General features: G+C 46.0%; 1 protein-coding gene across 21 annotated transcripts in view; it reads left to right on the plus strand.

The window, feature by feature from the left end:
• The window catches only part of FBRSL1 (fibrosin like 1), a 555,176-nt gene that overhangs the window by 199,045 nt on the left and 339,758 nt on the right, over nt 1-16,373 (plus strand). The window contains exon 1 of one of the 21 annotated variants that reach the window (XM_064466517.1): nt 4,368-4,586. The exons of the other annotated variants lie outside the window; for them this stretch is intronic. The gene's annotated coding sequence lies outside the window, so the exon portion shown is untranslated. Of the gene's footprint in view, nt 1-4,367; nt 4,587-16,373 lie in introns of those variants that run through there. 21 annotated transcript variants of the gene reach the window in all.

Here is a 16,373-nt window from a genome sequence, read left to right on the forward strand (position 1 = left end):
CGTGCAGCATCTTCAGCAGCCCCCAGATTTTTAGGGCTTGTTTACAAGGAGAAATGACCCAAAAGAGCTCACCATGTGACGCGCTCAGCAGTTTACCTTGATTCAGCGTAGTAAAGTGAACTGGAAAAGGCTCCTTATCTGAAAGGAATATCACTCTTTAAATTCATATCCGCCTCAGTTCGGAGCCGCTTCTGTCTGTAGTCAGGCTGTAAGAACTGAGCAGCACCGGCCAAGTTGCACTTGGGCTTAGCAAGGCTCTGAAGAAGAGTGTGTGCTCGGCTGTGTGGCAGCAGGACAATGGCAAGATGCCTTTTCGGCTTGCAAGAAAAATATTACATGATTACCTTTGGTGATGGCACAGAGAGAAGTGAGTTTTGTGCTCTCAAAACCTAGCAAATATCACCGCGGCAATTTGGGTAATACTGATTAAAATCAGTCTCCATCTGTAAGTATAAATGCATGCCTCTTGTTCCGGATCATCCAGCTCAGCAAAGTACAGAGTTGTCAACAAGAGAATACTGAGCCCAAATGTTTTATTCTTGGATCATATCAAAAGTAGAGAGAAGTAACAGACCACTTTACAGGGTAATTCCGTTTTTCAGGTTCATTTCTAATATCTGACGAGATAAATGTGTTGGAAGGAACTTTCACATGTCGAGATTAGGAGCATGGATTGACCGGGACTGTGTAGTTTAAAGTGGTGAGTGAGTAGTTTGGCTGCTTCTATTGAATTTTTTAAAAGTCATTATTCGTGTAGTTCTGTGATAATACTGACAGCGGCTTTGTAATCTGAAAAGCCTGTTCTGAATAAAAAAAATCAAGAGAGTTTCTTCCTTGTGTTGAGTAACTCTTCACCGGCCTGTTCCCTGGAAGCGGAGGAGACTCTGGGTAAAGTACAGCTTGCCAGCCGCCAGCAGCTCAGCACCTGAAGTTCTTCTGGTCCTTCTTAATTTAGCAGTTTACACGTATGAATGTAAATACAAACAGTCCCATTTAATTTAATAGCGGTTGTTTCAGAAAACAGCATGAATAATCACGCAAGAAACCTGCTTCTTGGTGTCCGTCTGGCTGCTGTTTACGTGGTTACTTTCCAGTGCCGCCGCTGTAAACTTACGGACGGAAGGTGATCTAATAATGGTATCAACTGTTAATGAGGTGGTGGTTAATTAAGTTCATTTAAGTTACAGGCAGAAAGTTGGATCCAACCTATTCTGTTTGAAGGGGCTTTTGTTACGTTGCCAGTAAGAGCGGGGCTGCAGTGGGGTGCGTAACAACCGCAGAGGGAGGAATCACTCGTTGCGTGGACAAATGTGCCTTTTGAAGGGAGCTTTAATAATTGTATTGGCCAAACAAAAATACTCGCTTCTGCGCACTTCAGGAATGCCCTTGTTCACACAACCCTTTGTACAAGCAACCTGAGCTAATATTTTTAGGCAGCTCCTGATAACAGGTAGCCATAAGGGAACCCGAGTTCCTTCCTAATTCATTGCTCTTTTAATGTTTTCGTTTGTTAATTTGGTTAACCAAATCGTCGTCTGCCACTAGCAGCGGAAATGGTCTCCGTTGATAGAATCTCAGCGTGATTCCAGTGACCGTGCAGATATCCCCCGTCAGCCGCGCGACGTGGTCGCTCGCGATGCCTCTTGAGCTTCATTTTGTTGCCGAAGCGCAGGAAGCCGCACGTGAGCAGATGCGCGGGGGGGCTCACGCAAGGCACACGCTGCCATGTCGGGCTATCGATTCGTGCAGGTGGGCGCAAGTGAGGGCCCCGATGGCAGCAGCTGGGTCGATGGGATATTTGTCAAGTTCAGCAGGGTTTTGTAGGGGATTGTTTCTGTGGGCCTTGCTATAAAGGTAGGATTTTGCTTTCAAGGGCAGGCAAGGAGGAAGCAAGTCTACAAAAGCCTGAGCAATGTAGCTTTAATTGAAATCATATGCCTCGACAGAGCAGAGGTAAAAAGGAGGAGACCATATGGTGTAACCTTTATTTTTGTTAGGTTCCCTGATAAGCTGTTGATTTGATAAGAAACGCTGCTCCATTGGCTGGGCTGTTCTCTGATAAGCATGTGTTTACTGTCTGCCGTAAATGCCTGAAGTGACAGTTTATGGCAGGTTGGTTTGGATGTTTCAAATGCTGAGTGGATGTATCACAACTGTGCTCTCCCAGGGGAGTTTGCTGTGCGCTCAGGGCTTGGTTGATGAAACGGGTTGAACTCTAACGTTCATTTGTTCATGAAGCAGACCAGTTGGACCCGGGGGTCGTGCACAGTCCTTGCAAAAATTATACCCTAGAGACCCATCTGAATCCAATACCCAGCCCCAGTAACCCCCCCCAAAGCCACGGAGGAGGAACACAAAGGTGATGTGTGTTTTGGTACAAACTGTGGGTCTTCTTAGAGCTGGATGACTGGTTTCTTCCTTTGCGTTAGGTACTCATGCAATCCTGATCGTGATGTAGCCTCCTTCGGAGCAATATTCAAACACATCAAGATTTTCAAATCCGGTAAATGAGTTAATTTCTGGGGGGTTTCCCTGATGCCAGGGACCCAGTACTGTCCCAGTCTGAGGTGTTCAGGAATGAAAAAACTCTTACCAGTCTTCACGCTGGTAAGAGAAAGGAAATAACTCATTGCTCTCTGGGCTAGTGAAGGATACCGTGTTATATTTCTATGCTCTGTTCCTACTTGAGCTGGGTAATTTTTCTGAAACTCAAGATATATTTTTTCTGATTAAGATCTGAAGACACTCTATTATTCTTATAACCACATTTAAATCTTGTAATTTAAACAAATTAGTTTGCATTTCGCATGTCAGACATGATGATTTATAGAGGAAAATGGGTTTTTGCATCTGTTTTGTCTCTTGATTCATTAAGTTTTGATTGAAGAAAGTTTTTGAAATAGGGTGTAAAGGAATTTTCCATCCTTAGCGAAGGGATTTCTTGGTTTTTGCAGCATCTGGTTGGGGTTTTTATTTTTTCCCTGTGTGAATATGCCAAGAAATCTTGAATTCCCTTTCCTGATTTTGAAAGTTCAACCTGAGGGAATTGAGCAATTTCTCTAGTTTATGCCATTCGCTTTCTGTTCATATGAAGGCAACAGCTCTGACAAAGTCAGTTATGGCACCGCAGAAGGGACTGGTTGCAGTTTACGCCAGGAACTTTCCTCTGGTTACTGGAGTAACTTTAGTAGCTCTGGCTGCCGTTTCTGGTGCACTTGCAGATGCTGGGTGTGCCCGGGGCGATTGCACAAGAGCCGTGCTCGGCCCCCCCGCCTTGCGGGGGCTGTGGAAAGCCGAGGGTAAACCCGGGTGGTTCTCAAGCTGCTCTGCCCTCTCTTATGTACATAAACGTTATGCGATACAGGGAAGTTGCTGCTTAGCTTTGGAGACAGGGGAAGATGTTAGTAGCTTAATATCGGTTCTTTGCTCCAGCATAAGGAGAGAAATAGTTAGGAATCGTGTCAAGGCACCGTCTAGTGTCCAGAAGAAATTGCGTCAGATTGACTGATGCTTCTGTCCGGTTGAGGTAGTTGGGTTTGTTTTGGTTTCGATGTCCCTTGCCAGCGACGTTTAGCATAAATAAGTGTTTTCAGATGTCCTGTAAATCAAAGTCTGGCCTCATAAAAAGTCTGTTACAAGTGAAAACGGAGAAAAAAAGATACTGGATTTTCTGGCAGATGGATGATTTTGGAAGAGGAGACATTGAGCTAAAAGTCTCCTCGGCTAATCCCGCCTTGCGATGTGTGGGTGAGGTGTTCTAGGGGAAAAGCCCGCAGGGCTACAAATCAAATATTCCCATTGTGTTACACCAAATTACACCAGGGCCAAGGCTGATCCTGTGTCGCGTTTGCTGCCTTTGATTCCCCTCTCCTTTCCCACACAACAGCTTGTGACAGATGTAGCCACCGCTTTGAGCGATGGACCTTTGTCAAGCCAGGGAAAACGGCCACTTGAATTCAGAGAGAAAATAATGATCCTTTTGATTAAGCAAGCCGGCGTTGGTGGATGGGCCACACACGCCAAAGAGGAGAGCTCAAAGGGCACCTGCCCGTAACACGAGCGATGGCAGGAAGCGCGCCCGGCTGTAAGAGAGAAAAATTGGCCCTGTGTTTGGAAAGAACAGAGGAAGAGAGATTAGAGGTTGAACTGGAAAGAGCGTTCAAATATTCTCGGTGTATGATGGCTGTAGCTGCGGATTTAAATTGCTGAAATTACCTTGTCAGGATGCCTTATCAGCTGCTGTTCTAGTGATTGTTTGGTTTAGATAAGAACTCGAGTGCAATAAAACCTTGATAACAGTTTAGAGATTACAGCTCTTTTGAAACTGCTGGCACTTGCTAGGGGCTTGCTGAGCTGCCGAGAAGCTACGGTTGGATTTATTCCACTGCATTTTTTTTTCCCTCCACCCCCCTTCTCTCCTTTTGTTTCATGTTTTTGTTTAAGTGCTTAAGCTCTTGATTTGGATCCTTGTTATTTTGAGACACGCAGCCTCTTCTGAGCGCTGTCTGGGAACGGCGTATGTGCGTAGAGGAGGTGACTCGTGCTGAGGAGTGGAAGTGGATGCTGATGAGAAGAAGAAAAACAAGGTACTTCTGCGCCTCTCGCCGTCTGATCCGATTTAAGTGCGCTGAGCTGCACGCAGAGTTTTACAAGCTACGAGGATACTAAAGGCTGGTGGTTCAGCATGCTTGGTAGCGTTCTCCATGTACTTCCCAAAATACAAGGTTCCTGTAAAAATCTATCAGTTTATGACAGTTCATTTAACGGACACGTAAAATACCAGTCCTTAAAAACCCACCCAATGTTCGTGGCAGTACCTGTGTCGCTTATGCGAGTTCTGACTGTTACGTTTTGGGTTTTGTGATTTTTGTGGGTTTTTTAGATAGAGGCTAGTAACAAACCTCCAGCTGAACTCATCCCGTACGTATGTACGGAGCGGGACAGAAGCAGGGTTACTGAAACCGACCGGCATGGGTGTCTTTGTCTAATGTTTATTGAAGGTGATTTACATGGTACAGCGATATGGCCCTCTTTTGGTTCTGCCTTCTAACAAATTATGTGCTCAGCAGGTCTTGCACATCTGAAAGTGTGTGCTGCTTAGTTTTTTCAAAATCATTTAAATTTATTTGGTTTTCATATAAATATAATTTGAAATGAGGAAGCAGAGAAACTATGGAACTTGGATGAACATTAGGGAAAATAATGAAGTCGTAGGACTGTGGTTAGAAAGTGGAAATTCAGGATTAATTTTCAGGGTGAAAAGTCTTTTCAGTGTTCTTCGCTTTGAGAGTTCTGCTCATGCTCATTAGGCTTTAATAGTAAAGCAGTGCATCCAGGCAATACTTGTCTACAGATGTGTTTTTAGCCTCTCCAGCCAAAGGATAAACATAAAATACTACGAAAGAAGCATGGGGAGGAAGTGTCTGCTGAGATAATTACACATCTTGGGTATTAATTGTATTTACAATATTCTGCAAAAGCCTGTGACTGGTCACAGTTAAACTTCTCTTGGTTTGGTCATAGGAGAGCTGTTTGTGTTACACCATTGGGGTTCTCCGACCCAAAAGCATTACCTTTTTAAACAACTTACAGATGACTGCATGGCATTGCTGGCACAACAGGACAGTTGCCATTCTCATACCGAGCAGCATTTGTAACGTACCGATGTGTAACGACTACTGCTGTTATTATATGAGTCTTAAGAGGAGCGTCCTGTTGGTAAGACTGGACCTCCACTTTGCTTTTACAACGCTGTGCTGCTGCTGCCTATTTCTGTCGTGTGGTTATAAGGATGCTGCTCCGCCGGGAGCGGTGGCAGGCAGGGCATCGGGGTTGCAGCCGCCGAGCCTGGCAGAGATCGAACTGGTGAGTAGTTACAAGTTGTTTGTTTTTATCTTGCATCTGCAAGAGTGGAGAAAAGATCATTTGGGACAATATGTGAGGAAGCCTGAACGGCAGCGTGCAAGTATGGTTCTTCACATTATGGGCTAAGATGTGTGATAATGTATTCGCCGTAGAGCCCCCACGTTGGAGCTGTGAAGCTGGAAAGTGTTGGTTACTAGTGCTGTTCATCAGACCAAAGAGCCTCGAGGTGTCAAGGTGGTTGCAACTCGTACCTCCTTCCTGTAGTGTGCTTGAATTTGTTTTTGTGTTTTGTTGTGGTTTTTTGACTTGGTGTTTGTGATGAGCTGATTTCATGTCTCTTACTGACGTTGGGTTTTTTTTACCTTTAGTAGCAAATGTATCCCCTGTTGTCCCGTTCAGCCTGATAAACGCGCTAAGCGTGTTCCATTTGGCACAGGCACGACATGTTCTACAAAGACCACAACAAAACTTTGGACCACATCAGTTTGACTGTCTGGGGATATGTAAATAATTGCAACACAAAGTACCAGGGGAAACTGTACTCTGGAATAACCAGACTTTGCTTTGTTGGTGGTTTTGTTTGGGTTTTTTTTCCCCTTGTTTTTAACCCGAAATGCTTCATTTTTTTCTGTAATATGGGAGGAACCTTTTTGGCAGTTGACTTACTGAACGTATGCCCGTGTGTGCTTGCAACTGCCAAAACACGTCATCTAAAAGCGCCGGTAAGAGAAGTTAGCAGTTAAGAGGCTGATTGTTCTGTGTTATATCTCAAAACATCACTTTTATGAGGTCACTGAGCTAAAGCTTTTTTGTTTATATGTGGATTATAACATATACATGGCAAGTTTTTAATGGGGCAGCATTTGTGTTGGAGCTCTGGTTCCTGTCCAGGAACAGATTAATTTTTGAGATTGTGAAGATTAGGTTTCTGATGTGATGATAGTTCGCTGATTTTTGCATCACTTAGGTATTTGTGCTGGAGATGTTCTGAGAGGCATGGTATAAACCATCTCTAGCCCTAGAAGAGATGACACGAGGTAAATAGGGCAGTCAGAGTTGGAAGAAAAAAAAATGATCGCACTCTGTTTTTAGAAATAGCGGGCTGAGGTGTAGGGTGACCACATGATTTCCTTAGGGTTGTGCAGGAGGCCTGTGAAAGAGCGATTGAGCAACAAATGAAGCATAGCAGAAGCACAGCTCCAAAGTATTTATCAAATCTAATCAAATAGTAAGAATGAACAAAGAAGCTACCCAGCAACTGAGATATTTAATGAGTACTGGGGTAGAGTCGTCTTGATTGTGTCCAGGCGCTCGTGGGCTTTGTTTTCAAGTCTGCGTTTGTGACTTGAGACCGTACGCTTTCTTTTTTTCCCCTTAATGAAAGCTCAACATTTCTTTTGTTCCAGCAAATTTCAGAACTTAGAGGGCGATGCCAAATTGTCGCATGCCTTGCAACAAAACAAAGAGCTGGCAGTGTTGCCTTTCTCAGGGAAACTGGAAATATCCCAGCCTCACTCCAGCCGTACTCTAACCTGAGGTTTAACGCTCCATTAATGGCAGCCTACGCTTGCATCACTTGAGTAGATGTGGGCTGGGACTGGTAAGAGCGAGGAGTTGTTGGCCACTGCGTGGCGTGGGGATGGTCAGAGCCTGGAGCTTGCAAGAGAACTTGCAAAGAGAGAGTTGGGTGGCTTTTACCACCTGGGTCAAACTGTGTGCGAGAATTGCAACTGAAGCCTAACGTGAGCTGCCATGGCAGTTTGGTCTGCTGTGGAGTGATTGGCAGCTGGTTAATTTTCCATCACAAGATTGCAGTCAGTGGCTTGGGTGAAAGTAGTACTTATGGGTGTCCTCCCTTCAAGGTGCATGGTTTCACAGAGCTCCGGTGGATACAGGCTCACTGATTCCTGTGTGAGAAGAGGTTATCAAAGCTCTGGTGGAGCATTTCAAAGAAGTCTTTGCAAAACTCAGAGGTTTTGCTTTTTACCCTAAAGTTTCATTTTGAATCTCGGCTCCATTTCAGGTGGTGCTAAAAGTGAAACTCAGCTCGCTCTTCTGGGCTGGAACAGTTACCAAAGAAAATCTCACAAATCGCATATAGTTTGCATGTAAAGACATAGGATTAGGGAAACAGATGATCAATCGTTATTATGGCTCTTGAGAAACATCTTATGGAGCGTTACAGGTGTGCAGCTGCAAGACCTAGGTGTCCCTGCTCTGTCCTGCTGTTGCCGGCTGGATGTTCAACTCCGGACTATTGCAGAAGGGGACGTGAGCTTGCTGTTTCTGTCATGACACTCTGCTTTGGCAATTAGGAGGTGAACTCTGCATTACCTCTTGTGATTTGGTGCTAACGGTGACAGGACAGTGCCATCCCTTCCTTTAGAGCCTGACTTGGAGTTACTAGTATACTATTCTTGAAAGCATTTTTGTCTCCTACATGCGAGTAGTTCCGTTATTGTTCTCTACCCCCACAAATGCAGTAATTTAAATTACACAGAGGAAGCAAACATAAAGGTTTTAATACCAACCTCTGTTGTTACTCTGGACCCCAGCATCACATCTGTCTGAAGGAAAGGGTGGTGACAGAACTGCATCCCCTCGATTTGCTCGTCTTCCTTTGTGTGGGTCTAAAAACAGATCATATATATGAAGATGGTCTTAGTAGTGAAACGACAGGGCTCTTCCTAAATGCATAGAGGCTCAGAAGTTACGGCTCTAAAGATCTGGTTTGTAACCTGCGGGTCACCTTTCTCATGTCTCTTAAGACATGAATAGTCTTACAGTAAAAATTAAATGTAATTACAGTGTTCAGGACCACTTCAGAGCAGCCTAGCTAATTTTGCGTTTGAGTTTGACCCCAGAAGCAGTTCAGTTGCATGGGGTGTCGGGCTTACATCTTGAAGATCATGACTAAACCGCACCAATTTATTCAGCTACACTGAAGAATTTGAATTATTCTGGTTTGGGTTGGGTTTTGGCTTTTTTTTTTCCCCCTTATAACATCTCAAGAAAGGCAAACTTCAAGCTACTGCACACAGCTGGCGTTTCTAATAAGACACAGATGTGTTTTGGGATCTCTCCCATCTCCTGCAACATTTAAATGTAGATAAATAGAACTTAATCAGCTATAAATAACAGCATGTCATGCCTGTGGATCACTAACCTTCTCTGGGACTCCCACAGGACTAGGGTTAAGCTTAATTACTTCAGTCTACTACAAACAACAGAATAATCAGCTGTTGGATATTGCATGGGGGAAGGTGGAGGCAGCATAAAGAGGAAGTCAACATCCCTAGCCAGTGATGTGATGTCCCGGCGTTCAGCGTAGGGTATCTGTAATGTTTCGAGACCAATGGTATTCTTTTATTCCCTGTTTTGGATTCAGTGCGCTGGAGGTTTAATGTCAGTACTACATCTCTTGAGTGTCGTTTTAAAAACAAACCAACTCAGGAGGCACCTATGAACTCTTTTTTTCCTCCCCTTAGGGATATCTTCCTCCCCTTATGGATAATTGCTCAGATTTGCTGGAATAAAAAGGTGGTGATGGTGGCTCTTCAGCTCTGTTGTAGGTGAAGGGAGCTCATTCCTCTGTGGCCATTGCACGTTGCTAATTTAGGAGGGTGGGCTGGTATGTCTGGTCTCGAGTATGGTGCCCATCAGCCCCAGGCAGTTCTCCTCGGCTGGGGGGTCAGTGTCTGTCAGCCTGAGCACTGGGACCTGGCTGCCTGGGAATGTGTTATGGGGCTGCTCTCTTCCAGCAGCCTTCTGCTGAAGGAATTTGTGAAACAGACGCTGGTGAAACCACTGAGACCCATCCTCCGTTGCTGCCAGGTTCTGCTCTTCCTGCCCGGGCATTACTCAGCACAGCACCCTGGTATCACCTCCGCACTCCCAGCTGCTGTACGTCCCGTGCTATACAAATGCCAGAGGTTACCCTGGATCAATAATGCAAACAGCTGCTGTAGAGGCAGTGCCATGTTTATATATGGAGATGTTTTCTCTCCTCTAGTACTCGGTGCAGACTGCTATCGTCTTTTGATCCTTTCTGAGACATAAGCTTTCAGGCTTTTGTCTGTCTCTGTGTGATTGTCACACCGCTCGATGTTGCACTTGAGCTGAAATATCTACGACATGCAATCGCTAATAAGTTCTCTTGAAGTATTTCACGTGTTAATACGAGGGTGAGTGCCGGTTTGAACAAGGCGTCCTTTGACTTTGCTCAACACGCGGCCTGGTTTCCCCAGTCAGCAGTGACCATTGCCATCGCTCTTCCAAAAGGCAAGCCAGGACAAGGGAAGCTCTCATGTCCCAAACTGCCCAGTTGTTCCCATTTGTACTGGTATGAGTGAAGTACATTTTTGCGTAGTGATTTATTTGTTCTTTGATGCGTTATTGGTTAATTGTCACCTCTCTGAAAGAGCACTGGTGAGAAGATATTTCCTAGACATTTTTCCCTGTTAGTTTCTGCTCGTGCATGATGGTTAACTTAAATGGGTTTTGTGATTTGCATAACCTTTTGCCAGCTACAGTAAGTTTGAGCTATAGATTTGGGTTTTTTACAGCAGATTTGATTTATAGCATTGTCATCCCTGCCCCACGTATCTGCTCTATGGTACCGCAGGAGTCTGGCAGGTAAAGCTGGGCGAAGCCTTGGGTGATTCAGCCAGGAACTGAGGGCGGTCTTTACAGTTCTCCTCAAACAAAAAGGCCTGACAAGGGCTGTCTAAAAGAAAAATGGCAGTGCTTTGGCGTTCACCGTTTGATTTTGTGGTGTAGATTGCATGCAGTTCAGCTGCACGAGCCCGGGTTGGGCTTGGCTCAACGCTGCGTGCGTTTTGACGTTTGCTGCTCTCCCTGCACCCCTTTTCTTTTTCAAAGCAAGAGCAGGTGTTGGGGCGTACAATTAACACAAGATTGCCTGTTTGCCTTTTCCTCTTTTCTTGCATCCCTGTAAGCTGCGTTTCCTAGATGAAAATGTAATTAAAACGTTTATGAGGGGGGAGAGCGAGCCCCGAAGGGCTGCTGCCGTGGCACGGAGGCTGCCCCGCTGGGCGAGAGCTGCCCTGCGGCAGTGCCCGCGGCCCCTGCCCGCACGCAGTCCCTTGCTTGATTTCCCCTGCTGCGTGCCAGGCTCAGGAAGACGGGAATATTTATTTATGAGCTGTCTGTACAGATGTTTTCGTTGTGGTTTGCGGTGCATTGGTGCCACTTAGTGGGGGGAGAATTGAATTGACAGCTTTAACAGTGCAGGGGAAAACAAGGAGAGCCAGGTTTTGTATTCCAGCCCCCACCTCCACCCCGCCAGCAGTATTTCTGCGGTTTAAATACCATTTGAAGCCTTCTGCTAGCCACAGAGCTGCTGCGGGTGCTGGAGGTGGCTGTGGGCAGAGCAGCACTGGCAGGCTGGACGTGTGCTGACCCTGGTCCCAACAGAGGAAAGCTGCACTGCAAGCACTGCTTAACATTACGCTAAATAGTCTGCCTTTGCTGATAAAAAAAAATTAATCCAGCCAGGCCTTGTGTTATGCAAGGTTTTGGCAGGCTTAAAAATCATTCTCTCTCTGTGTTGATTCCCACTGTTTTAGGTGTAACGGGTAGGATGATGGAAGGGGATGGTGCTGCTCTGATTGCAGTTTTGGAGGAGGCAATCTACACAAAATGTTAATAGTGTTTATTCAAAATCATTTAACTTGATTTCCTATTGATTTCCCCAAAGAAAGGCCTGTGGAGAAAAAAAAAATCCTGCTGCGATCTTTGTAAGCAGGCTATTCTCCTCCCCCCAGTAGATGCTTATGGTTAACTAATGGTACCTGGAAAGAGGCGTGGGTGTCTGCTGTTTGTGGTTATAGAAATGGCCATCGGCCACAGACCTCCACGTGAGCCTGGAGCTTCATCGCAAGGTTGCAGTGGAGCACATTGCACTGGAAATGCTTTGCAGCATCTTCTGTTTTTTGGGGGCCGTGCAGTTGGGGAAGAAGCTCTATGATGGAAGGTGCTTAAGAACACCTTGTGGTCGACTGATATCTATGTATTTTTGTCTCATGCAGGAAAAGATGCTTTAGGGTGGTTTTACCTTGAGTTGCACTGAATTGCTGAATTTCTTTTTTGCTTTTCTTGCACGTGAGCTCCTTCCCTTGTTGAGCTGTTTCTGTGTCTTCCTCTGCCTGACATGCGGGGTCCCTGGGCTCCAGGGAAGCTGAGCTTGGCTTTGCTACTCTTCCACGTGGGGAACTGCTTCTAATTTTAGTGAAATACCTGGGCATGGAACAGCTGTGCTTTCATTCCCTATGAAAACATACCTTGACCAAGGATTGTGCTTCCTGGCCTCAGTCATACCTACTTCAGCTTTCATCTAGCTGGTCCCATTACCCTCAGCAGGAAAAGCAGCACTTCGCAGAGGTCGGCAGGTCCCACCTACTGAAAAGTTTCCCGGAACCCCATGTAACTTCGCGCGTGCGCTGGGGTGCTCTCGGCTCGCGCACGAGGGAGATGGAAGGTGGCGCGGGTGCGTGTCCTGGCGTCGCCTCGCCGTGGCTCTGCGCGCCGCCGTGCCCTCTGCCCCCGCTGCGCTCCCGTTCCTGCCGATTGATGCAGCTGCCAAGCGACAGCTCCCGGTGGTACGCGCGGAGCACGAATGCTGGCACCGTCCACTTGGGTTTTGAACCCGTTTGTCTCTCTTGCGCTCTCAGCAGAGGGCACTGCACAACATGTTGCAGCCTAATAAATAACCTCTTAACCTGCTTAGCTGCTTTATGCTCAGTGGCATGTTTTACAACGTTACCTGGAGTCCTTGAGTGCTGGTTCCCATGGCAACCTGATATAGCATTTTTATTCTTTATTACTATCACTGTTTTATTGCTGCCTTGTTCAAACGTGCTGTCATCTTTATTTTGCCTTGGTGTGTGTGCGCGTGCGCACGTGCCTGTGTGTGAGCTGCAAATCTGTTTCTAAAAATTATTAAACAATTTAGTGAATTTGGGAAAAAAGTGACGATCTGTCACTGTCAATTTACCATTAAATGGAGAAACGCACTAGAAAGAAACAATAAACCAGTGACCCAAATATTCATACAGCTGGCTTAGGCTGTTTGGTGGAGGTGCGCATAGTTGGGTAAATGCAGATGAGTAGGAAAAATACTGCTTCTGGGGGGGAACACTATAGTCTTAATTTCTGTGACAGGGCATATTGACAGCATCCAGATGTTCTTAGGCATGGGTTTAGGCCAAAGACAGCCATGGGAGCAAGGACCTAACTTGTTTTAAGGTGAAGCTTGAAACATTTACAGAAGGAGCTGTATGGCTCAGTAGGGAATAGCCAGAAATTAAGCCGGTAATATGGATCCTTAATATGGATCAGGTTGTGATAACTCATTGTTTGCACCAGATAAATGCCATATAATTCCTATGGCTGAGGTGTCCTGCTTTTCTTCAAGGGGCAGGAAAGGATTTCTGGTGTTGGTGATAACCAGGCTTTGGGAGTAGGGGCAGGAGAATCGCCTTTGCAGAAGGGCTGGAGGTGGAGCTACAGACGGGTGTGCTGGTCCTCGCAGCGATGCCTAGTTGCTCAGATCAACTGTCGATATGTTTGGTGTGGGGAAGGAAGGTGGGATGAACAGGGACCCTGGGGAGAGGGTTTGCTTTCCTTCCTAGTGCAGGGCACAGTCTGTTCCCTAGGATCATCTGGGGACTTTCACCTAAAATACGTTTTTTTTGCTGTTGCAGGAGATAATGGGCAATAGTGGTAGGGGTGACGGGGATTTGGAGGAGCTGAAATGCATTTCTTTTACAGGCCTTCTCAGGAGAGCTGCCAGGACTCAGCCCGGGTGCTCGCAGCTCCCTTAGGGTAGGGAGGAGCAGTGGGGCAGCCTGGCCCCCCATGGGACGTGCCCCACTGACGCCTGGGTGGCGGGGGCTGTTTGGGGCCAGCTAATCACAGCCGACAGCAGGATGGGATTTTTCTTCAGGGCAAAGACTGCGTTTCTGAGAACGGCGAAGCAAACAGAGTTAAAGGCGGTGTGATCTTCTGCATACAGGAGCCAGCTGGCAAACCCCAGATAACAGATATCTTTCTATGCACATGTTCGGAGCGGTGCTGTTTTCAATGGCTCCCTTGTACGTGCTGTCGCCTTCCTTCCCCACTCTAAGTATTAGGGGGCTGCTATAAAAATATTTGTTCTTTCTTAGCTCCTCTCTCTACGTCGCTCTTTCCTATCGACTGCTACTGTGCAGCTAAGCACGGCAGTAGGATATAAGTATCCCTTGTGCAGAGGGAGGATGTTGAGAGTACTGGGGTCAGGGCTGCCTGCTCGAGGGTGATCTCCCCTATTCAAGGAATGGAGAGGCATCATTTGGAAAGGTATAAATTATCTAGGACAGCACATAGAATTTTACAACCTGCACTTAAATCCTTCATTGCATCTTGTGCCAGCAGCAAGGCGGATTCTGCAGGCTTTTCTAAGGACACTAACCTAGAGATTCAGATGCTTTGGAGGATGTGTGTGTCCTTCCAGAAAAGTCTGAGATTTTCCCCCTGCCCCACCCCTTCTTTCTTTGCATATTCCTCTCTTTTGGGATGACGCTGTGTAGCAGGACAGGTTTGGCTGTGAGACCTTGGCAGGGAAATTTCTGCAGAGTGCTTGAGGTACACCCTTGTTCATCTCCAGAACACAAAGCTCCCAAAGCAGATATAAACTGATCTGGAACTGGAACTCGGTCCTTGGTTGGGAAATTTAGGCAATGACTCTACCTGGGCAGAAAAGCTTTTCTAAAATTAAGACATTTCTAGATTGCCAGACTGCTGATTGTTAAGAAGAAAAGAAGGGAGAACAGCATGGGGAAGATCATGGGTTTCAAGGAAGTGGATTTTGGTCAGCTCAGAGCTACGGTCTTGGCAAGCTGCTTGGAGAGAAAAAGAAGTTCAGGAGAGTCGAAAGTTTCTTAGAGAAGCAAATTCAATGGCACAAGTATGAACTCCCTTAATGGAGAGGACAGATGGGAAACATAGTAAGAGATTACTTTAGCTAAATCATGGGTTCTGTAATGACCTGAAACTCAAAAGCAACATAAAAATTGGAGAGAAGGTTGAACTGTTGAGAACAATTTCAGCATGAACATGCAAAGGAAAATGAGAGGGCCAAAGTCCAAATGAGCTACAATTGGCAAAAGACACAAAGGGCAGCCAGAGGGGTTTCTATAAATGTATTTGTAGCGAGAGCTGGGCCAGGGAACGAGTTAGTCCACTGCTCAGTGGAAAGGAAAAGCTCTCAAAAGATGGAAGTGAGAAAGCAGAAGTGCCGAATGGCTTTTTTTAAAAAATCCTTTCTGTTCTTCCTGAGCAGGTCAGCTGCAGCCGTGCAGCCAGCACGCTCTCAGGAAAGAGGGGAAAAATAGGTTTAAATACTTAAGTTAGCAGAGCCCAGAGGAATTCAGCTCTGGTAGTTAGAAAACTGGCTGAAGCGATTTCAGTGCCATTAGTGATAATCTTTGAAAATCTGTGGAGGACAAATGAGGCTTTAGAAGGCTGGAGAAAAGAAAACTTAATGGGATGTCTTGCAAAAGGGGAGAAAGAGGGGAGCTGTAGGCTGGGAAGCCTGTAATGCTGAGAGGTGTTTTTCCAGAAAAGCATGATAAAGATGATGAAGTTGTTTCTAAGCACATAGAAGGCAGCAGTCCCTGGAAGAGGACCTGCAGCTCCCACGGTAGTCATGACTTCCATTAATACTTGGATGGCACACTGGAGCGCACGGGGATGCACCGTGCAGATCATGCTAAGCTGAGACAGGTACAAGCACAGCCGAGGTCAGGACTAGGATTCAGGGGGATCTGAAATAATAGAAATGGCCTGAAAAAAGTAGGATACGGCTTAGCAGTGCTAAGCAAAGAAGGACCACAGCCGGTCAGGTACCTGCTGTGCCAGACACGTTAAAAGGAATTGTGCGTGGAGGCTGTCGGGATTACAGATCACTGAATATCCCTGGATCTGCAATGCCATCTTGCTATAGGGCGAAAAAAATTCATCAGGACATAGGAACATGGTTTAGTGTAAAATAGGGAAGGTGTTCTATTCATTTAATTTGGTTCTGGTGGTGGGTGCAACACGTTTAGCTCTGAATGTCCCCGTTCAAGGAGGATACTGGCCGTCAGAAGAGACATTAGGGAAAACTTGCACCAAGAAGGCTGGTTAAACATGGGGACCAGTTTCCCGGGGGAGGCTGTGGCTGAACTGAAGCAAGGGGTACCCTCAGGTGATTTTTCAGCCCAAAAGAAGATTTATTTATTAATTTTAAAGCCATCCTTTTGCCTCACAGCAGAAAAGCTGAGCGATTTATTCACGCCCAGGGAGTAGTAGTGGGAAGTAAATGAATATACAAAATCCCAGCTTAACTGGAAAAAGGAGAAGCTTTCTTGGACATGCAGTTAGCCAGGTGAGACACGAGCTTTTGGGCATCTCATGGAAAGACTGTGTAGCTGGAAGGTGCTTTTTCTTTTTTTTGCCCCCAGTTAGCC

The sequence above is a fragment of the Phalacrocorax carbo genome, chromosome 15 (genome assembly GCF_963921805.1).
Source record: "Phalacrocorax carbo chromosome 15, bPhaCar2.1, whole genome shotgun sequence".
Taxonomy (NCBI): domain Eukaryota; kingdom Metazoa; phylum Chordata; class Aves; order Suliformes; family Phalacrocoracidae; genus Phalacrocorax; species Phalacrocorax carbo.